At 36.3% G+C, this 24411-nt stretch overlaps 1 protein-coding gene across 5 annotated transcripts in view; it reads left to right on the top strand.

Annotated features, from left to right (window-relative positions):
* Positions 1-958: 958 nt before the first annotated feature.
* LOC149557571 (prefoldin subunit 2-like) overlaps positions 959-24411 on the top strand; it is a 32929-nt gene continuing 9476 nt past the window's right edge. Inside the window, exons 1-2 of one of the 5 annotated variants that reach the window (XM_089832208.1) lie at positions 959-1064; positions 1163-1238. The gene's annotated coding sequence lies outside the window, so the exon portion shown is untranslated. The other 4 variants (XM_089832207.1, XM_089832209.1, XM_089832210.1 and 1 more) reach the window with 4 other exon arrangements.

The following is a 24411-nucleotide window of genomic DNA, read 5'->3' as shown; positions in this document are numbered from 1 at the left end:
CCACCAAATATATCTATTCTCAATGGTAGATCTCCACCCTGTGGACACTTACATAACCGCAATTACTTTGGCCAATGCTCACAGACACCACGGTTTTAGGCCCCTTGTCGCCTCTCTAATAGGAGAAGAGGTTTGTAGAGGCACCACTCAACTTCACCACCCCATGATAGTTTTGCTCTTGCTTGGCTGATTGACAATGTGATTTCCCACCGCTTCGAATTATTACCTTAATTGATTGGATGGTGTCACGGTCGAGCCACTTCTTCCAAATGGTTCCCGCAAGTGACTCTAGCCATTTTTGTAACAAGAAAATAGACGGTAGACGAAGATAAAGCAAAAGATAGTTGGTCCCTCCAAGACCACGCTAGTGCATGAGGTAAATAGGATTAACCCCAATCCACCTCCCCTTTCCTAATCCAATTTTAGTTTGTGAACTAAGGCTGGGGTCCCATGGGCACTCGCTTGCTTAAAAATAGAGCGGGTGCCACTGAGCTTTTTTAGGAACATTTAAAGGGGAGCGGTCTCATGGGCATTACATATAAATCTGCTTAAAAAAATTAGCTCCTAAATTAAAGGAAATATTTTAAATATAAATTGTTGTTTTTAGAATTTTTGGCAGGATGATTTCAATTTGGAGGGAATATGAAGGGTAGGTTCTTGCCAAGTGGCAGAATTCTTCCCTAAACAGTAGGGGCTATTTCCAGCCCCCCCCCCCCCCCCTTTTGCACCTGCTCAACTAAAAAGTAGGGGCTCCTAGTAAATAGGAAAAGATTCCAAATTAAGCTCTAGCCCCCGCAAAATATTATCATGGGACCTCCAGCGCCTTAAATATAGAGCCCAAGCCCCCCATGGGACCCCAAGGTAAGCCTATGCTTTTATGTCGCTGCTGAATTTCCGACCCTCGATCCTATGATGCTCGTGAAATGATTTTTATATCCCTTAAAAACAATTTAACATCCTTTATATTTATTTTAGCAAATGTCATAATGACATAGCATCCAAGTTGCCGCCTTAATGTTTTTAGCAGTTTCATACTGACACCACTACGCTGGCCCATCCTACCAGTTAAAACCCTAAACCCTTGCACAATCCAGAACTCTTCATATGCCCCAGGCATATGTTATTTGATATAATTTAATGCATTTTCTTTCTATTCATACAGTTCTTCATAAAAGCTGGGTCGACCAGCATATTATATATTCTGCCCTCTTTGGGTTGGAACTTCGGTGTGGCTCTAGGTACATGAATTTATTTATTTGTTTTCAAATTCATTTCAATAAAGTAGAGAATATCATTGAGGTGCTGGTCCTGTTTCACGCTGAAAATTTATAATGGTGGAGTTATAAAATGAAACGTTTGATTCTTAATAACAAGAAAGCGGCACGTAGTGGCAATTATTTGCTTTGAATTTAGTAAATTTCTTGATTGTGCATTTCGCAAACATTTTGCACCATATTTACTGTTAAGGAGTTGTTCATCAATCGGCTTGAATTAATTAACATCGAAAACCATTATCTTTCTGCTTGATTGTTCATCGATGGGACTTGGTTGTGGCAAGGACAGCGATTGCCATTCTGCTTAGTGGATCATTTCTTGCAGCACTGCTTAAATGTACAAACCTCTTTTAAAGCCATTTCTCTGGTACCATTCTTGAAAGAATAATTTTTGCGTAGAGAATGTGGGTTTGGCAGCAATGATCAATTCCTGGGGACCAAGGGGAATGACAGTAGGAAGTTCTCCCGCTATGAGGAGTGTACGTGTTTCACCAGCACAGACGCTAATAATATTGTCACTGACCTTGATTACCTAACGAATCGGCCACACTGAAATGCAATCAAGATGTTTATTACATCTCTCTTAATTTATTGCCCGTCTGACAATCTATCAGTAAATTGGGGCCTAACATTTTCTTGCATAAAATAAACAAATAGAAATATCAAGAAAACAGCAGGAGATGAAATAAATGTGAATTATTAAGCAAGGACTTAAAATTAGCTCAAGTTCATATATAAACAAATAAGAATTTTTTTTAAAGCTCAGATCCTGCCAAAAATGCATTGGCATATTGCAAGACGGAGAACACGGCAAAACGGATGGCCAAATGAGTTCTGACCTTCACGGTAGATTTCATTTGATAATTTGCACAATTTTTCTCAAATGAGTTTTGACAATAAAAGACACTCTATGTTAATTTGGTTAATGAGAATATTTACCCGTAAAGCATTACGGGTACGCTAGAATTTAGATGCCCAATGATAATGGGCATAATGTTGATTCCTATGTTGCTTTCATTGGCGACTCAAGGCCTGTATACAATGTGTGTGCTAAAATGTTGATGCACTTCTATGAGTCATTATATCCAAGATTGCTCAAGAATGAGATTTCAAATGATAACTCATAGCTCTCTGTTTATGGAGTGCAAGGGGGTTAATTCCAAAAATAGCCAAAACTAGCATGTAAAGGTGGGTTGCCCCACGGTGGGCACAAAAAATGTGTGCTAAATTGTTGACACACTTCTATGAGTCATTATATCCAAGATTGCTCAAAAATGAGATTTCAAATGGCAACTCATAACTCTCTATTTATGGAGTGCAAGAGTTTGTAATGAAGGCCCTCAGTTTGACCTAGTTTGTGCCCATGCAAGTACACTATAAAATGAGAGATTCAAAGAGGAAAAATAAGAGTGCTAGTCTCCATGATTATCAAATATGCATGCAAATGAAGATGCAAACTAATCTAAATGATAACAATGCAAGAAATGAAATCTAATCTATGAAAGGAAAAAATAATGCAAGATAAATCTATAAAAGTAAATATGACTCTAAGCTGATATGAAAATGCAAGGATGAAGCATGATGATGGAAGCAATGGATGCATGAGAGAAGAAGATAAGAAGAGAGAAGTTGCAATGAAGCTCCAATGTCCAAACCCTAATGCTCAAGCTCCTCCAAAATCGCTCTCCAAACCTGTTGCATAACAATACTATAGCAACTAACATCTATCCAAATGAGAAGGAGATAGCTCCTTATAAAGGAAAGTGTGGAGGTGGGAGACTTCTCACAAGAGCAATGTGAGATAAATCCCTAAAAATGCAAGCAAGAGGGAAAAATCCACCACTTAGAGATATGTGCAAAAAATTTTTTTTTTATAAGATTTTATTTGATTTATTTCATTTTTTCATCAAAAAGAGAGCTTTAAGTGGGGATTCATTTATTTAATTAAAAGAGGGATTTTCTTTTCATTAAATATGATAAAATTATGTAATTAAAAGAGATATTTTAATTAAATAAGATAAAATTATTTAATTAAAAGAGAGATTTTCTTTTAATTAAATATATTTAAAGGGTGGGGGCCCTAGCTCGGTTGGCTAAATCTTCCCTGTTGCAGGGGGTTGGTCACGGGTTCTAGTCTCCCCCGTCCTCGTGCTACCGGTGGGCGGTCACGTTAAAAAGTTTACCGGGCGCACTGCAGTTTATAGGGGGGCCGTGTTGCACCGATTCCTGCAGTCTAAAATATATATATATATATATATATATATATATATATATATATATATATATATATATATATATATATATATATATATAAAAGGAGTGTTTTCTTTTAATTAAATAAGAGAAGATTATTTAATTAAAAGAGAGATTTTAATTAAATAAGATAAAATTATTTAATTAAAAGAGAGATTTTCTTTTAATTAAATAAGGTTATTTTATTTATTTAAAAGGGATGTTTTCTTTTAATTAAATAAGATAAGATTATTTAATTAAAAGAGAGATTTTAATTAAATAAGATAAAATTATTTAATTAAAAGAGAGAGTTTCGTTTAATTAACTAAGATTATTTTATTTATTTAAAATGGATGTTTTCTTTTAATTAAAAAAGGTTATTGATGAAATGATCAAACCTTAGGAAATATTGAAATAATTAAATTAATTGCAATCTGATCTTCAATAAAATATTGCGATGCATTGATTCAAGAAATTAATGAATTGATTCAGGAATTGATAAATTGAAGAATGGAGGTCCATAGTCTAGGCGACCATTTTAGGGTGCATACACAATGCATGTTGAGTTATTAATTGCTGCCATACCATGCTATAGTAATAGGAGACCGCCACAGAATATTAGTTAAACATATTTCTAGCAAGTGTTTCGGTAGGCTCATATGAACTATTTGATGATCTTGTTCATAAATATTCACAAGATGTGGGAAATAAAGAGTGGATTGTGAGAAAAGTAGAAATTGACTGGAACCTTATATTAGAATTTTAGCATTTGACGGTTATCATCTATGTAGTCATGCTAATGACCAGCAAAGAGGTATCTGCATTGTAGCAATCCTGATGTACAAATAAGAGTTTCATATAATAATGTGCACCCAAAACTTATGAAGTTCCATTACTTGAATTAGAAAGCTAACAATAAAGGTAAAAATGCCTTGGAAAATCATGAGAAAAACTGTCAACTCTTTAAACTGTGGGAATTAAAATGGAATCAGCATTTCCTATTGAAATGTATTGTTAGTTAACACTGGATGTTTCTTTAGGCACAGAGAGGCAGTTGTGCTTGGGTCTCTGCACACAAATGCATTTCCCTTTAGTGTGAACCAGTTTCTTTACCATGTCCATGGTCATTCAATGTTGGACTATGTTGTTTCACCATGTCATGGAACTATGCCCACAGGAATTCAACTTCAGAATGTTATTAATCTAGAAAGTTCTCTAGGGATTGCTACAGTGAACTGTAATGCAATCTTTTCATGCAGACGATTATCCTAGCATTAGGGAGGTCCAAAAAAGGAGCAGCTTCTTGCCTCCCTGTTTTGTGTATGTATGTATCTGTCCAGCTTCATCCTTTTTGTTTTGGTTGCATTCTTCTTAGGTCCTTTGAAAAGGAGTAGCTCGTAGAGGCCTTCCGTTTTTAAAACATGTCTACTTTGAGTTATGAATTGATTCAATTGAATCAATTTCTTTTTTTCTCTTAAGACTTAAATCCCTCTGTGATACTTGGGTTTGTGTTTGTTATTTGATTACTGAACTCTTATAACTGTACTCTTTGTATTGTTACCTTTTTGGCTAACTTAAGAAATAGGGACAATTACTTTGCAAACTCAATAACAGGAGATTAAAATCCTTAAAGTCTTAGTTAATACTGTAAATGATGATCAATGATACCTCTTATGAGTGCTTATGTATGAAACAAATAGCCATATCACTGCTATCTCTAATATTACAATTGGAAATATACAAGATGATTAAGTCTATATATATTGATAATACTCAAGATTATCTTCATGATATGCACAATCTCTTGAATGATACTATTCAGATTGGATAGTGAATCACTGCTGTATGCAAAGGTTATATATTCCAATCTGCAGATATATATGTAAAGTTCTGCTCTTTCCGACATAGCAATGCAAATTGTGCAATGAACTTCCTTTCCATGTATTATGATACTGTGTCTGATAAATCTATATAATTGTGCAATGATGAATATTTTGCTATGCCTGATATGCCGATATGTACGTGCAACAATGAATTGGTATTATCTTAGCAGTAAGGTTTCTGTTTCAGATATGTAGATGTATTCTTGCAACAATGATAAAGATGCTGTTTCTGATCTGATCTTTTGATTCCTGCAACTACAGTGTGTTCTCTGATCTATATTTAATTGCTTGCAACCAGTTTGTGCCAACTAGTCAAATGCTTTATTGAGCAGATTTAAAATGGATAAATAAGTTTCAATGTGATGTCTTTTGAAATGGAATTGGCCTTCATTTTATACCACATATTAAGAGCGAAGGAGTATGTCTCTTCATGGAGTACATATTGAGGAACCTCTTCATCACACCACCTGGGGTTAACTACTAATCAGGTTTAGACTTAATTACACGATCCTGATGATCACTTCTCCTCTCCCCTTTATTATTAAATATGCTTACATTTGGTGATAGTAATGGTGACAGCAATTCAATTAGTAGGAATGTCTTCTTGGTTTTAATGTTTTCCCCAAAAGTAAAGATAAACAACAATAAACAAAATAAAGAACGCAACGATATAGAAAGTCACAACAATTTATCTTGGGAAAATCCTCCAACTTGAGGGGAAAAACCCAGCCACACGAAAAATATATCTTTTTTATTAAATAGTAGAGGTCTGAGTACAATGCCTCTAACTGAATACCATCCTTATCACACAAAGCAATCATTATATCTTGAATTGAGAGACTCTTCATATCATAACTGAAAGTCTTCATTTTCCAAATGTGAGTCTCTTTATATTTCCAAACGCATGTCTCTTTGCATGTTGCATGTCTTTTCATATTTCGAAACACGTGTATATGAAAAAGCGCTATGCAAGTAATGAGGACATCTCCCGAGCTACAAAAATCAATAGTTCCTCTTAGCAAAGGAGATGTCATTTGCAGAGTTCATGACATCTTGACAAACACAATGGCTACACCCATTTGTGCCACAACAAAACTTTATCTTTTTTCTGTTGAACTTTGTAGCTGCGATAGAGATCTTCATCTCTGATTTTGAGATAGAAATATGTTTTTTATGACCGTTATAGTCATCCTTAGCTGAAAGAGATATTTGTGATTATATTTAAGTTAATATTATGTAAAAAGACGTGTGTCATACGTCATGTGAAGAGGCATACGTATGGAATGTGAAGTGTGAATGAATGAATGAATGCTTTTTAATGACGTCCACGAGACTAGAGCAGTCTAAGGGTCTAAATAACAACCACACTAGATAATTTCCAAATTCCTTTCCATTTCTAATCTTTTGGTATGTATCTTAACCAAAAAGCCAGCAGCCTGCTTTATCTTATCACCTTCAAATAAACTATGCATGTTGTTCGCCCTCAAGATGACATCATAAAGAGATCGGATATTGTTGTATGCCGCGCTTTCTGAGAGAAAATGTCATTCTGTTTCAATCACTCCAGACTTGCAAAATATGCGAATTCTCTGCTCCCAAGTCTCTTTGGGCCTCTTCCATCTTCCCTTCTTGCATCCGAGGTGATGAGATCCTATCCTCAGTTGTGTCACTAATAACCTTGCCTTCCCTTTAATAGCAGCCCTAAGGTATGCTTTTTCACCAAGTTCCTTGGTTGGATTAAATTCTTTAATATAATAGGCTTTTTTTTACTCATTATTGTTCCACATGGCATTGTGAAACTTCCCTCTGACAAACTTTCTTATGTCTACATTTGTGTTCGGGCAATCTTTGAACTTGATGTTCCATTTAGCCAGCCATTTAATGTTTTGCTTCATCTATGTTTTCTTCCTTCGGTTAAGAACCTCTCCTTTCATAGTTTTCGGCCAACGATAATCCTGCATGCTTTCAATCTTCTTTAAGTAACTAAGTGACCGGGTTACAGCTGAAGCCTCTAACAGAAAAGTCCCGACCTCAACCATAAGAATTTCATAAGGCACAAAACTCTTCACTTTGAGATTGCTTGTGATTAATTGTTTTTGAATTCTCTCTATTTATCTCCACCCCATTTTTGACACGCTGCCCCCCCACACCTCGCAGCAATAAAGAACCACCAATGTGACCAGCAAACCAAAGAGAGTCTTCTTGGTTTTCCAGTCCCATAGTTCTACTGTTTTGCATCTATTCTGGAGTAAAAATGAAGCTTTCCGTGTCCCTTGAATCCTTTTTGCTCTACAAGTCTCCTAGCTGAGTTTATAATGGAAGTCAATCCCAAGACATTTGTATTCTTTCACAATTTCCAGCGGTTTGCCTTCAAACAGGAATGTGATATTTTTTTCTTCTCTCAAAGAAAAAATCATGACTTTGGTTTTAGTAATATTCACCTACATCCCAACTTCTTGACAGAATTGTTGTAAGACCCCTTAATGATCTCTTAGTCCTTGCGCTGTTTTTGATATCAAAATAAGATCATCAACATATAGAAGAAGCTTGACCATGTTCGGTTTTATCTAACCAAACTTCTAGATTATCAATGTACAACCCAGACAAGGTAGAAGATAAAGGACATCCTTGTTTAACACCAATATCACTCCCAAAACATTCCGACATTTTGCCACTAGTTCTGATTTTGGCTCTAACTCTGTCATATAATCTATGCATTGTTGCTCTATACTCATCTAGAATCCCCAAATCTTTCATTCTATTCCATAGCTTGTCTCTAGGCACCGTGTCAAAAGCTTTCTTGAAGTCTACAAAAGAGCAGTAGGCTTCTTCTCTCTGTTTGTCCCACACTTCTCTATTTATGTGCCGAAGAGTGATGCGATGATCAATTGTGGAGTGTCTAGATCTGAAACCGGCTTGCCCTCGTGCTCTCTTACCTTCCTTTTTTGCCCATTTGCTGATCCGACGTTCTACCATGCTCCCAAAAAGTTTGCCCAAAAGTGGGTTAACCATAATAGTGCAGTAATTTGATGGATTGTTGACATCTCCACTCTTAAAGAGGGGGATAACCGCACTAGTTGTCCAGTCTAATGGGAAACAAACCCTCACAAGCAACACGATTGAAGATATCTTTTATATGAGGTGCAAGAATTTTCACTCCCCATTTTAAAAATTCAGATTGCAACCCATCAGTGTCCCTAGCTTTACCATTTGCTAGAGCCTTTATCCCTATTTTGATATCCTTAACCGTGAAGATTTCCTTCATTGTATTCACAAACGGAGGGGTGTTCTCCTCTTGAGGTTGCTCATAGAATTGCTTAGCATACTCAAGCCATTGAGCATCCGTAATGCTGTTATTTATTTGTTTTTCTGCTTGTTGCAGCTCTCTCCAAAACTTCTTGGGGTCATGTTTTCTGAGGGATATTAACTTTTGCCTTCTAGCTGTGACATACTCTTCTTTCTTTGTGTGAATCAATTTTTTATAGCATTTCTTGAGTTCTTTGTTTGTTTCGTTTCCTTTCATAGATCTCTTTGTTACTTTACATTCTTAATCGTACCATGGATTTGCTGGAAAAGTATTAGTAGCCCTCTTTTTGTTTTTTGATCTTTTACATGTGTCTAGAGCCTTATGTATACTAGAAGTTAGCTTGCTGCAATGAATCGGTTCACATTTCTCATTGAAATTGTTGTTCACCAAAAGATTATTACTTTCTCGGAGTTGCTGCTCCAGCACTGCCTTGACAATAACTTTGTTCTCTTGATTTAAAATGATATTGCCTTTGCCTTTGCCGATTGTTGTCTTTTGTGCATGAGAGTCATGTTTATATTGTGGATTGTTTGAGGTGAAGTCCATCTTAACAAAAAGAGGCATGTGATCAAAGTTCAACTCTAAAGGGCAAACACCAATTTGAAATCAAGTACTTTAGCTATAAGATTTTGCGAACAGATTACATAGTCAACTACACTTTGGCCATTGTATGTTTTACATGTGATACATCCTGATTTTGGCCAACTCACTCTTCAACCCAATGCAAATCAACATGTCAAACACACTACACAACCCCAGTAATTCAGCTCCAAAGTGTGAGACACCTCCCTTGCCATCCTTAGAGGCTCTCTTCCAAAGCTAATCATTGTCTTCTTTTAGCCATATAGGATGGTTTGCCTCTTTGCCACTGTCGGTCAGCTGCAAGGATTGATTGTTAGCTGTCCTAGCATTGAAGTCACCCACTAACATTATGTCTCTGGTGTTGTTGAACTTTAAAATGCCTTTTTCAGTGATGCATAAGGATCTTTGTTGTCTCGTTTCCTCTTCTTGTAAAACTTAGAGTTTTGTGGAGCAAAGTAACATGTGGCCAGCCTGAAATTTATTGTGTTCCCTGATATTTGCAGCCAAATATACTGTTTATTTGAGTCCTTTTCCAATTTCACAATGCCACACCACTCCTCTCGAATCAGCATCGTAATCCCCCCATGTCCTTTACCTGTCTAGTTCCCTTTATTCCAAACTTAATTTTTTTTGTATCCTTCAAAACTGGGTACTTTGCAACCATCATGCTCATAAGTTTCTACAAGGATGATGATATCCCTCTCTTCTGCTATGGGCCCCACCCGCAGACCTTTTCTCCATGGATAACCTCTATAGCTCCAAATTACAATACTTAGGTGGTCTTGTGGGGCCCCTAATTGCTATTTCTCCCTTGAGAAACGCTCACTGATTTGGGCTTTTCCATTCTTCAATGAGGCCCATTTCCCTTGACTTCTTGCTGTTTTCACCTTTTCCCACTCCCTTCTTTGATCTTCTTGTTGGAGAAGGTAAGATCTTCAGCCAAATAAAAATGTGTGCCTTGGAGCAGCCCTCTATTTCTAAGAATGTTGTTCTTATCTTCTATATTTTTCAAGGTAACCCGTATATGCCTATCCCTCCCTCTGTCTACCCATTTACCAATTTTGTTTGCTTGTTGAATGCTACCTGTCCACTTCAGCTGATCTCTAAGAAAATCTCTCATTAGTGTGTCCATTTCCTCATTTACTCTGAAATCTTTCACTCCTTTGACTATGATATTAGCCACTTTGCCCTGTGTCTTGCTCTTCTTTCATTTGTATTTTGATTCGTCGTTCAATAATCTCCTTTTGTTTGTCCACTATTTCGCTAACTACCTGAGACCAAGATCTTGCTTCTTCTATTTGTGCTTTTAATTGAGACTCTTTGACTTCCATATCCATCATGGCTGTTTCAATTTCCTTTATTTGTGTTATGTCATCTCCATTTGTTAGACTTGTCCCTTTGTTTCCAACTGATCTCCATTGCTCCAGTTCTTGCTTTATGGTTTCTAGCTCCTTGCTGTCCTATCTCCATTTTCTCTTGCATGCTTGAGATCTGTTCCTTTAAAGCTTTGTTTTCCCGCTCTATCTTAGTTGTGTAGTCTATTGCCTCATACACTTTGTTCTCTTCTTCCCAATTCCTCGTTTCCACAACCTCAAGCCTCTTTTTTAAGTCCATGAGCTCCTGTATGTATAGTCCTAGGCACCATGTTAATGGTGTTTTGGTTGGGTTGTAATATATTTGATCTTCTTGTGTTTTTGAAAAGCTGACCGCTTTAGCCTCTGTGCCTGCCTCTCTTTGGTGTGTAAATGATTCAAATTTCTCGTTTTCTACTGCCTGCTTTTGATTCCCCCTGTCCACTTTCTCTTCTAGCTCTTTTTGTTCCACATTGATTTGTCCAATATTGTTTGAGATGCCATTCACACGTAGCAAAATCATTACCAGACATCTCTTATGCGGTTGCTTGAACTTCCAGATCTACTTGCATCTTAAAATCCTTCTTATTGTTTTGCATTTACTAGTATCAACCCTTTGTTCACATTACTTGTCTTTTTTTGCAGAAAGTCCAGCATAACAGCCTTCCACACCCCTGTTAAATCATTTGTGTTAACCATAGATAGTGGTTTTGTGTGACTGGTTGTTTGCTCTCTCAGAAATTGATTACAACCCTCCTGATATAGGGCATTGAGCATGGGGCCCAGCAGTTGAAAATTATTGTTGAAACTGGTGCCATCCATTAGGTTTGGTTGGAAAAACAATTTATTCCCTACTACCCTTTGAGAAATGCTTGTGTTTGACCCATGACAGACCATTGCTAACTTTCCCTCTAACTCTGCTTGAGTGATCCCCATGTGAAAACAATGCCAGGTGCCCTTCCAGCTTGGAAAGATTTAGGATATTGAACTAGTGCAGTTTGTGTGTCAACCAGTTTTAATTTAATATTACTTCTTCAATACCGATACATAAAATATATTAAGTAAGAGGAGACAAGTAAATAAAGAAAACACACCCGTTGCAGTTTGCATTCGAATGCTGGGTCTTGTATTTTGTTTTTGTATTCTTCTGTTGCCTGTTGCTGCTTGTGGGCCCGACCTTCCTCTGTTAGTATTGCTTGGTCACTATGTGTTGAATACGAGGAAATATAAATAGTCTTATTTTTGGGATTCATGGGAAAGATGAAGTGTCTTATGCAATCTATTTTTGTGATTGTTTGATATATTGTAAATCAATCAAGCTTGTAAATCAATCAAGCGGAAAGCTGTGTAGTTGAATATTTTATGATTAATAAAAGACATATTTTGCTGGTGTGGCTGGGTTTTTTCCTTCCACTGGAAGGGTTTCCCAGGATAAATGGTTCAGTGTTTTGTGTATTGTATACGCTCTTTTATTTTTGTTTATCTCTTTTTTTGGGCTAAAACATTAACATGGTATCAGAGTCAAAATCTGATAACAAATGTAAAGGAGAAGATATAAGGTTATTTATGTGAGATTATTTTGAATCCATATTTCCGGCATAAAGGGAATTTATCTCTCTACTATTCATGCATTTTGAGCAGTTTGATGTCCTTTATGGAGCCCGTTTGATTGATCTTGTGGAAGCGTCATTCATATTATTGGTTGCAGATTTCTGTGTATATTAAGGAAGAAAATATTGGATTAAATTCTTCCCTTGGCTCCTCGTTGCTTTGTTCAATTTATGATCGGATTTTTTGTTTTTTTAAAGCCTGGTGCATCTCCTTCTGTATAGTGGCGTGGATTTAAATTGTGGTATCAAATTCTCACTACAGTCGAAGACCTCTTATTCTGGCCTGAATCTTTTTCCTAGGCCTCTGTTAGGTATGTGTGTTGTCACAAGACTCAAGCAAGAACCATCATGTTGAAGTTAGCGACAATTGGACGTGAGCTGTGAAAGCCTTCTTATTCAAAGAGAGTTATCGTCACACTAAGTGCTAACATGACACTCTTCAACATTCAACTTCACTTCCATTAGCTCATCCATTCAAAGGGTCGAAGCCTTTAAGAGATTAACGACAAATTCTTTTATGATTGATGTCATGTCATCAAAGCACATGCCGTTCTTGAAAAAGATTGGTTTTTTAAATTTTTCTTGCCATCTCAGCTCTAATTCTAGCTGGAGCTATTATATGTGAATGTGTGTATGGAGTCAATCATAGGAGACAACTAGAAGGCTCTTCCATATATATTATATCCGTTTTGAGCAAGAACATTCTCCTGGCCGCTCGTGCTTTCAGACTCAAAAGTTTGAAGAGTATTTGTTGTATTGAAAAATACAATTTTTGTATTATGATATTGGTTCGACTATGTTCTGTTAAGAGAAAAACCTATGATCCATTGTCACTGCTGGATCTATGATACATGGAATCGTAATCACTATCGCCCACTCTTGGTTGTGCAGTTCTCATTGGGTTGTATGGTCGATGGTGTGTATCGGTTATGGTTGTTGTGTGATTCTAGCATTCGGATCATCCTCTCTATACTTGAACAAACCTTTATTCAAGTCGAGTGCATTGCAAAGTGTCATTTATAGTGACTTGGCTCTCTGCGGTGATGGGCACACAATTCTTGGCACCATGCAATTCTATATCAGAGGTTCCTAGTTATGCTGATGTTCATCACATGCTACGGAATATTTCTCTCTGTTCACACTGAATAATTTATCGAGTCACATATTCTGTAGACTCCAATTTATTGTTTCTAGTGTTGGGAAAGAAAAATACAGTGCCTACAAAACTTGTTGGAGTTCCTTGTCAAGGGTGGAGTAGTGCCTAGCTGAGCAGCTGGATATCATTCTCAGTGTCAAACAGTTTGGGATCAGCTTTGGGCCCTGTTTGAGCCTCAAGGTTATTGGGATGCTTTACTTCTTGACAAATTCAATCTGTAGTTGCAATTAGGTAGTTGCGGCCGTGACTTGTAACTAGGAGACTTATTTTTGGAGCATATACCGGACTAGTTGAGATGCTTGTCATTTAGAGCAGGTTCACTTCAAAGGTGGAACATGTGAATACAGGTTATTGCTCTTCAGAAATCACATTTATGAGTTTGTAATAGGTGTGCCAACATATCCAAAAGTGGTAGAACATCATACTGCTAAAGAGGGACATTATTGTATTGAAGCTCTATCAATCCTAAGGAAAGGTTGGAATCAGTAAGCAAACTGATTGGAGATTACGTGAGAGAATTATGGATTGCCTCTAACAAAGAGATAAGTATTCTATGGTCATTTATCCTGTATAGATCATAAATTTTTGTTGGATAGTTATGATAGGTTAATTTTATCTCTCTTGGTTGCATTTGGTTAGCAAGAGGCTGCATTATCAGAGTATAGTCATGTATTTATGAAATATGTTTGTGTGCCTATATAGCTCTTGATGTTATAATAATCTATGCATTTACGAAAGGGATTTTATAGTGACTGAAAACTCTCAACAAGTTGTTCATGTTATGGTTGTTTAATGTCCAAACTGTGAAAGTGAAGTAATCCTGGCCTGGATTTGTGTGAGTTGCTAACTTGGTCTTGTAGATCTATGCATTTCTAATCATGCCTTGATGTTCAGAAATTAATCATAGCTTTGGAGGTTTGTGGTGTTCCGTTAGAAGCTGTACATGGGTGTTGTGAACAAGCCAACAGGTGGATGGGAGCAACAAAGAACCCATGAGATGAATGTTGCTTTGATGATACATATTTTGAGAGAGAGACTATTCTATGATTTTTGTATCTAACTAGAATGAGAGTATATCTTTGCTTTGCTCTCTATGATAAGTGAATCTTTTGAGTTGTTATAAATCTCTCTTGGTCGTAGGGTGCAATGGAATAGTGAGGGATTTTGCAACATTGTTTGCAGTATTGATACTAAATTGGTGGTTCATTATCTTCATTAAAAAGAGCAAGATCATGTTTAAAGAGTCTATTAAGCTTCAGAGGGAGGTTACTTGACAGAGGGAGATGTCCAACCCTATGTGAAGCTTGTGCGATAGTAGAACACTTGGAATCAACTTCCTTTTTATTTATGGTGTTTAAAATTGTCCTTGGTGACACAGAGTCTTTATTAAGAGAAAATCTTAGTGAATAAATGCATTCTTCTCTGGGAGAAGTTTGAGGTGAAAGCCCACATTCCACCCTCAGCGAGTAGGTATGGTGGACCACTTTTTGAAAGTAGGCATGGTGGAAATGCATTCTTCTCTGGAGAAGTTTGAGGTGAAAGCCCTCGTTCCACCCTTTGCGAGTAGGTATGGTGGACCACCCTTTGTAAGTAGGCTTGGTGGAAAAGTATCATTCTCTGAGAGGAGTTTTCAGGTAAAAGTCTTTGTTCTATCCTCTGCGAGTAGGCATGGGGAAAGTCATGTGTATGACTCCATTCTATGTGCTTATGAAGTAACTATGGTGGATTATGTTATGCTGAGATAACATATGTTATGTGACTTTATTTTCTTTGGTTGCAGCTATGTGTGCATGCCCGACTAAAGATCATTCTCTTGCTAAGAGGGAGTGTTGAAGTTTGTAGCTGTGATAGAGATTTTTATCTTTGATTTTGAGATAGAAATATGTTTTTTATGACCCTTATGTTCATCTTCAGCTGAAACAAATATTTGTGATTATATTTAAGTGAATATTATGTAAAAAGACTTGTGTCATACGTCATGCAAAGAGGCATGCATATGAAAATGTGAAGTGTTGAATATGATGAAATATGAAGGTCTTATTTTTGGGATTCAAAGAGACCTTTGTGGGAAAGATGAAGTGTCTTATGCAATCTATTTATGTGCTTGCTTGGTATATTGTAAATCAATCAAGTGGGAAGTTGTGTACTTGATTATTTTATGATCAATAAAAGATATATTTTAATGGTGAGGCTGGTTTTTCCCTTCCACTGGAAGGGTTTTCCTAGGATAAATGTATTGAGTGTTTTGTGTATTGTTTATGCTCTTTAATTGCTGTTTATCTCTATTTCAGGGCTAAAATATTAACATTTTCAACATGATATAGTCATCTCAACATGATATTCACCATGTCTACTCTCAGAGGATGAGGAAATAAAAAATTTAGTCATGGAGTCACACATAGAGGGTGGATCCACCATACCTACTAGTAGAGGGCGGAATGAAGGATTTCACCTCAGACTTCTCCTAGAAAAGAATGCATCTCCACCATGCTTACTCATAGACGGTGGATCCACCAGACCTACTCGCAGAAGGAGGAACAAGGACTTTCACCTCAGACTTCTTCCAGAGCAAAATGCATCTTCACCATGCCTACTCATAGAGGATGGGTCCTATTGGTTTCCAAAATTGCAGATTGGGATCCTACGAGCCTTGCCAACTCGATGCTAGGATATCCAAGCGGTTATGGCCAACTTGACAGGATCAATCAACTCGATCTGGATCCTCTGCACTTCTGGCTCTTCAAAACTAAGGCAGGTGTACCTGATCCTGAACAAATTACTCAAGTCCAAGATACTTATAATAGATTGATTAGGATTTGAATGCAACGAAAGTTTCCCAAATGGCAAGAATTATAGAAAGCTTTTAACTTGTAAATTACGATTTAAGAACAAAAGTAAATAATTGTATAAAAGTGAGAGTGTTTTAAAGAAAGAATAATTATGGATTAATGCCACAAATGGATATATTAAATCTTCAAAGGAGAGATGAAATAATTGCCAACGTATGAATCATGAATTAAGAGTAATATAAAGACTAGTGCTTTTAAATGGGCAAACAGAGTCAATATAATAAGTTGAAACGTGCAACTTTATAAAGTTCAATGTACTTTAACTATAAACAGATTAATAATCCAGACGCGACGGATCAATAATACAAATGCAATTTTAAACTAGTCTAGAATGCATTTTAACTCCTGTGATATGGAGACAAACTAGACATAAATACTGAAACAATTAAATATTTCACAATATCTATGTTTATCAAGTTTAAAATGCAATAACGATCCAATCCACTTGTCCGAACATTAAAATATTTATAGAATTTAAAAAATAATTATACAAGACATAACTTAATAATAATTTAAACTCTAAAACCTTTATGCAAATAAGTAAAATAAATACGCTTACTGGTTATGCCAGAATTAGAATTGCAATGAAGACACTCCTTACAGATGATCCATCCAATGCAATTAGATTCCAAAATAGCATAGAAAAATTGTACTCAACAATCCAAATCCACGAGCTTTGTTAAAAAATCTATCTCTTTGCTAATGAAAAAATAATATATCATAGTGCATATATAGCTTTGGTGTTAAAACTTGTAGGAATATGAATTGTGTCAATTGTATCTCTTTTGACATTCCACGTTTATAACAAATGAAAAGGTGCGAAAGGGAATAGTCACACCCTTTCGGCACCAAATCCCTTTTATAATTGGAACTCTTCGATAATCCTAGGGGATTACAAGCCCAACTTCTTGATACACTAAAACAATAATTCCAATCGCTTAAGGATTAAACAGATTTAATAAGCAACCACTGCAAACTATATAGGAAAAAGATGGAGCCTTCCATATTGCGATGGAAACATTGGTGATGCATTTCCCATTCTAGAAATCACAATAATTTGAAGAATAGGAATATGCTTCGAGTCCCCATATCCCAAGCACGCGCAGGCTTTCTCCTTCAGCACACACCTTCATTTGACTTGCAATAACCATAAAATAACATTATTACCTGAATGCATAATCGCGATTTCAATATCAATGGACATGGTATCAATTAGATATCAATCTGGGGTTCATGGCCTACATATGCTACACTTCTACTTAGAATGCTTCATGATACATTTACCTCCCCGATGAACTGCAAAAGGAGAAACAGTAATGATGTGCGTTTGGGTCTTTTATCACAATTGTGACTTGCATACAAGAACACACACACATCTATTTTGATATGTAAGATTCCTGACGCCATGTTTGCCACTTTAATGAATCGCTACGATTAATTAGGCATTGGATCTTTATTCCATGGAGCACTAGTTTAATCAAAACATCTTCTTTTCTCATTTTCACAGGATGTAATGGAGTTGCCAGCCCTCCCACTACTTGCTGTTGATTCACAAAGTTGAACTTAAGAAACTTCAATGCATATGTCTTTAGCCTTGACAAAAACGACGGGAATTTTTTCTTATTGTGGTCCCTTAATATGTATATGTTGCCTCATAGCGCAGCTTTGGAATGGAAATGAATTGCTACTCCTTTGAAAATCCATTTTCTATTATCTGAGACTTTTGCGCCAAAGAACAATCACATCCCCATCTACAACTCCCACATGTGCTCGGGGCTGTGTCAAAGTGCACCACATTTGAGCTTGTTTCTGGTCCTGTATGTCAGAGACACTAGTTCATTGCTATAGATATCGGATGACATCTCTCGTTTATATTACTTGCTTTCTCAAGACATTTGATGTCGTCTTCCATTCACCAATCGTTCAGTTGGTTCTTAAATTGCCCACATACAATAGAAGGAGATACCTTGATACAATCACACCCTCACACAATCAAATTTTGAGATAATAAGGCTTCTGGTGATAAGCTTCATTGCCCTGAGAGATCCTAGGAGTGTGCCATGGTTCTGTCGCATGCATATTCACCACTTAAAATAAAATTCATGGCTACAGGGTGAGTCATTGGAGATTTCTCAGGTCCAAATAACTTTACAAGGCAACCACAAATATTTATTCATAGATCAAACCATTGCTAATACATATGCCTTAATCCAAAGGAAAAGTGTGATACTTGTAGTGCCTCTCCCATTTGATTTCCGTAAGTCATCCTGATGGATGCAACCTTGATGATCTTGCTTGGTGAGGGATCGTGATTGGGACCATGAGTGGTCTACACTCTTGAGGTAATTGGATTTATGTTACTGTATTGGTTGCTTTGATTATGCTTATGGCTGATTTATGAGATTATGATGTGTTAGATGGTTCACTAAGGTTTGTGCTAGTGGTTACCAGGATTGATGTGGTATCATGATGTTGTTCTGTGATTACCCTGAGATTTGTGTAGAGATTGCACTGTGTATTATTAACCTGCTACAACTGGACTAGGTTCCTGTAGCAGTGGTTAGTCATGTATATGATTGTGTTCACGTATGTGTTTTAAGTGCCTATTCATGTTATTTAAACAACCATTATTAAATGCCTAAATAATTAGAAATGGATTTTCCATATTGGATTCATTGGTTGTGTTGCAGATATTTACCTTGTTATGTTTTGATCCGAGAGATACTTGTTACTCATGTTATGTTTTACATTTGAGATGACTTGAGGGTTAGATGTTATACTTTGATTTTAGTATCATAGAAGTTAGACTACTATGTTGTTCAGTTGATCATATTGCATGATGATGCCATTGTGAGATGACAGTGTGTTTTATGATGATATCTGGTTATTCGGTACTCCCTAGTGTGGAGGTTCGATTTACTGTTTTATCTCTTGTTTTGGTCCTTCGAGTAATTCTTGCTTTCACTGGGCGACCATGCATCAGCATTGGGCGATACATTAAAGTATCGCACGCTCAAAGGAGAAGAATCGTGCGATACTTTCCAAACTCTATCGTGTGACACTCTGTTGTATTGTACACCTTCTTTAGAAAGGTCGTACAATATTGGAAAGTATTGTACCTTGCTGATTTAAAGTATTGCTTGGGTTTTGGAAAAACCTGTCTGGGTGGATAGCAGGCACTTTTTGGTATGGCCGGAAGTTTTTGGGAGGTGTTTTGGCTACCCTCTATGGTGTTCTTGAATACCTTGGAATTGGATTTTGAATTTGGAATGTTTCGGATTCAGAATTGTTGGCGTTCTTCCGTGGTTTGTTGTTTTTGTTTGGTGGTGGCGTTTGGAGATCCGTTGGTTGTTGGGATTGTTGGTGAAGTCTTCCGTTGCGATCTTTGCGATCCTTGTATGATGTTGTCATGTGCATTCATACTTGTAAAAAAAAATATCTTGGCTTATATTTATCTTTGTTCCAAGGATCTCTGGGCAAGGCATTACAATACTCAAGAGACCAGTAATCATCTCATATTGTTCAGACATAGTCTAGAGATCCAATTTTGATATGAATGCCCAATAGCTAAGTTATGTCTCTGTCATTGCTAGATATGATAATAGAAATGGTTGCTGTGTGCATCTGTTTGTATTAGACAAACTCATTCCAACCTGCTGACTTGGATCTCTTTTCAATGCCTTCTTTGTTCTTTGTAACAATCTTCATGCAATTAGCTCGCCCCCTATATAGTCTGATGACTGTTCTATGATGGGATTGCATGTTCGTTGCCATTGTTTATGCTCTCAAGGAATCATGAGTACAATAGGAAGACTTTTAGCTTCAAATCTGGAGATGGATAAGTTCGTTCATTCAACTTCAGCAAGGATGCAAGTGTGGCTGGAAACCCCCATTCAACAAGCAACTGGGTGGAAATGAATTCAGAGTCTAATACAAGAAGAATAGTTGCTTCAATACTGTATCCAGACAACAGTAATTTTCAGTGGATGATAAGCATTGTCTGTACTTGTGTTGAATTTCGTTGTTCCAATCTGAACTCACTGTTTTTATTTATGTTTATTAGCTTCTTGATATTCCTCATCTTTATAATCAATAACAAAACTTTATCAAATCTCAAACTTTATTCTTCAAGAAGAGGCCCAAATTTTTGCAGGGTGGAAATGAATTCAGAGTCTAATACAAGAAGAATAGTTGCTTCAATACTGTATTCAGACAACAGTAATTTCCAGTGGATGATAAGCATTGTCTGTACTTGTGTTGAATTTCGTTGTTCCAATCTGAACTCACTGTTTTTATTTATGTTCATTAGCTTCTTGATATTCCTCATCTTTATAATCAATAACAAAACTTTATCAAATCTCAAACTTTATTCTTCAAGAAGAGGCCCAAATTTTTGCAAAAAATTAGGGCTCCATCAGATCCACCATACCTACTTGCATAGGGTGGAACAAGGGATTTCACGTTGAACTTCTCCTTCACAGAGAAGAACTCATTAACCACATCTATAAGAATGGTTGAGATTCTCTCTCTATAGAGACTCCATCCCAACAAGAGCAGCATTCTCACTACTTTGATTATGACAATAATAGAGCTGATTCCAAGTTGACCAAACAAGGAGCTTTAGCAATCACACTGCCATACAAGCTTGCAAGAATTAGGCATTCTCCCTTTTCCATACAAGGTCCCTTTGAATCTGATTTATGCAGTTGAATAGTCTCATAAATATCATTCCTTTCTCTTCAAAGAAACTAATCATAATAACAAGCTGTATATGATTTTCCTCTTAATGAAGGTATATATCACCAATTCAGTCCCAAAACTGCAAGCAACATCCCCATGTTCATTTCTACAATCTGCATGACTTCGCAAGTTTGCATGTAATCTCTCAACATCCCACTACTTCTCTATCCGCCTTGCAGCCAAGAGAGATTAATAATAATTCATAGAATCAACCTATCATGAAGAGAAACATAGATATCAATGCTAAAAGCATACACTGTTCCTAGCGGTACAACAAAAATTTATAATCAATCTTCATAGAATACTTATCTCTTTATAGTCTTTAGGAAAAACAACCAAATCTCCAATTTTAATCTCAACATAGTCATTGTAGCCATTTGGGTACACTTTCAGATAACTTGACACAACAACTTTCAAATGAGAGAACTATATTGAACATAATAATCTCTGCGATAGCTCTTGATACAAAAGAATTTTGTCTATCACCACATGTTTTTGCATGATACACAGAATAATAAAGAATTCCACTAAAAAGAAGTCATACCAAGAATGACTTGTGAAACAAACACAACAACAAAAATGGTCAGCACTCTTAAAATAATATTAACGTCCGTTGTGAACTCCTATCACATGCTTCACAAGATAATAATTTCTCTTACTTCTCATGAAACCAAACAATACTAATTCGATGCCCCAATACACAAGAGTCAACCATTTTCAATTGGAAAAGTTTGAATACAAATAAAGGAATATATATGCAAACAAATGAAAAAATAAAGGAAAATCACTGCCGTTGATAATCTTGATACTCAGAGAGGAGCTCGATCACCCCAAGCTTCTTCCTACCCATGGAAGAGAGAAAATGACATTACTCTTGAATGAATACCAAAACACAAAAAAATGATGTGAAGAGTCACGATGATAATAAAATAAATTATAGACACCTTTTGCATAACCCACATCTTCTATACAAAAAATGACCATTGAATGAAGAGAGGTTGCTAGAAGGGATAGGAAATCACACACATTGCTTATGGATGTCAAGTCAGAAATAAACCACGAACCACAATAAAGAATACCCAAATAATGTGAATGGTGCCAGGATAAAACAAAAGGGTACAACCAAAACCTCTTGACTGAGCTGACGAACAAATAACTTGAAAAATTATTCCGCCGGTGCAGAGATAATATGTTTATGCACGAAGACAATGTTTGAATATACTAAAAGCTGTGAAAAGCATATCAACAACATCATATGGAAAAACTAATAATTCAGGTATGACCAGTAGATCTCTATCGCTGCTACCATTGAACGCATACAGATTGCCTACAAAATTATTCACTGCAGTTTGTAACAGATACACAAACTAATGAACAAGAGAAACTTCCTTATTTGTTGTAATTTAAATAGCTCAATTTCATTGATGGATTGCTGCCTTACTTCATGACATAAGTTAACTATTCCTTATCTGGTTATGAATGACAATCATCTTAATCATTATGCATTAAAGATGACCCTGTTTAACGTTTATCTTTATCGGATCTATGTATTTTGATCTGCTGTACAACTTATTCTTGACTTGATATAAATATCACCAATAACATGTTTGACACTCTGCAGTTTTGTCTCTTTTGAGACTTCACAAATTCAAATGTTTGGTCACCATGATGAGGACATTGCAGTCTCCCCCTTTTGGAAAATGCCCACACAAGCATTCTTATATTGTCATGATGATTATTGGATCCCAAGTAAATAAATATAATGTTTCAACATACATCCATTGCTTCACGTGGATGTCAGTGGATTCATTATGCAATTCACTTATCCTATAGACTTCCATGTCCCAACTGTTAAAGCACCAATGTTTCTCAATGTAGTTAGGTTGATTATTCAGAATAACAATCTTTTAGTGCTTGTCCACAAGGGGTGTCACCCAATGTTGCATGGATGCCTATATACATTTTGTACATTTGATATTCATCAGTCCTTGAGCTCCAACTGAAAATTGAGCTCTAATTCATCCTTACGAGTGTACCCTCATGTTGCTGCTGAACCATTCTGATTTCAGTAGTCTGATGTTCACTTATCTGATTGGAATAGTTGTTACCGATAGTCTTTCTCTAAAGAAAACGAGTCTTGAAATACCTCCACAATCTTAGTTGTCTCAATTTATTGTAATCATGGATGACTTTGCAATTTGGTAGGGGTCGCTATTCCTTGTGATCGTACTTGGAGAATATCTCATCATTAGCCTTCATAAAGATAATTTGGATATTGACTAATGTTAATTTTGTGGAAAAGTTCGGCATAACTTTTGTGTGTAGGAGATATGGTTAGATATTGACTAATGTTAATTTTGTGAAAAAAAGGCAGTAACAATAACTTTTATTTGTAGGAGCCATAATTAGATGGCCACTTTCCTCAACCGAATTTAAACATTCACTATTTGAACTTTGCTTTAAAGAAGTAATCTTTCCTTGAACTTTATCCTTTTGTAGATTGCATGTAGTTGCATCAGGGTTGTATGGGGTCACAAGTCTTGTGCTCATCTTTGCCATTCTGTGTGTTAATAGCCTCTTCATTCAATTCAAAGAGCAGATTGTCATAAGCTTTGTCCATCTCAACTTCGAACAAGGGATTATGAATAAAGTGAAATTTATCCTTGCTCTTAATAACAAACTTTACTTCCTCCAATTTTTCTCTATTTGATTTCTTTGAGTAACCTTTCAAATCATTTTTATCTCCTTCTTTCTTACTAGGCTTCATGAAGTGCTTGATTACTATGCCTTGGCTTCTCGATTGCAATGTCTCTTTTATACTTCTTACCCTATCCTCTTCTTTGTTATGATTTGGGCTTTCATGATTTGTAGATGCTCTATTTTTATTAACCATCTCGTCTTTCATGTTTCATCTTTCCAGAATTTTAATGTCAACTTGCCTTGTTTATCATTTTCGAGCTGATGAAGTTGGATACACAAATTAACTTTTGGTTTACTTGTACTAGAAGCATTCTTCATCTCATTCACACCTCTGGATGAAAGCAAGCTGTGGTTGATATCCTCGATCAAATTGACATAATCTAAATTATGATTATCTGCTCAATCTCGTCTTCTAGGCATGACCTTTACGATGATGTGAGGTCAACCTCACTATTCTCACGAGTCCACTTACTTGATTCATTTGTGATAAAGATATGCATGAAGAGCCAACCGCGTCGATCCCTCTAGAGATGGTGGAAACTATTTCCTTTTCTAGTATCTTAAACTGCTTGAAGTGCTTAGTGATCATGTTTTGGTTATCTGTTTCTTGTGTTTGATGAATTGTTTGTAGAATCTTTTTCAAGTCTTTATAGTTTTCTCCTCCTTCCTTTGTTTTGATAACCGTCAAAGCTTCTATTGGTTGTGAAATTCTTGATGCCAATTTAT

The sequence above is a fragment of the Cupressus sempervirens genome, chromosome 5, assembly GCF_028749045.1.
Source record: "Cupressus sempervirens isolate cs-2001-9-10 chromosome 5, ASM2874904v1, whole genome shotgun sequence".
NCBI lineage: Eukaryota > Viridiplantae > Streptophyta > Pinopsida > Cupressales > Cupressaceae > Cupressus > Cupressus sempervirens.
This window is presented reverse-complemented; position numbering and strand designations above follow the sequence as displayed.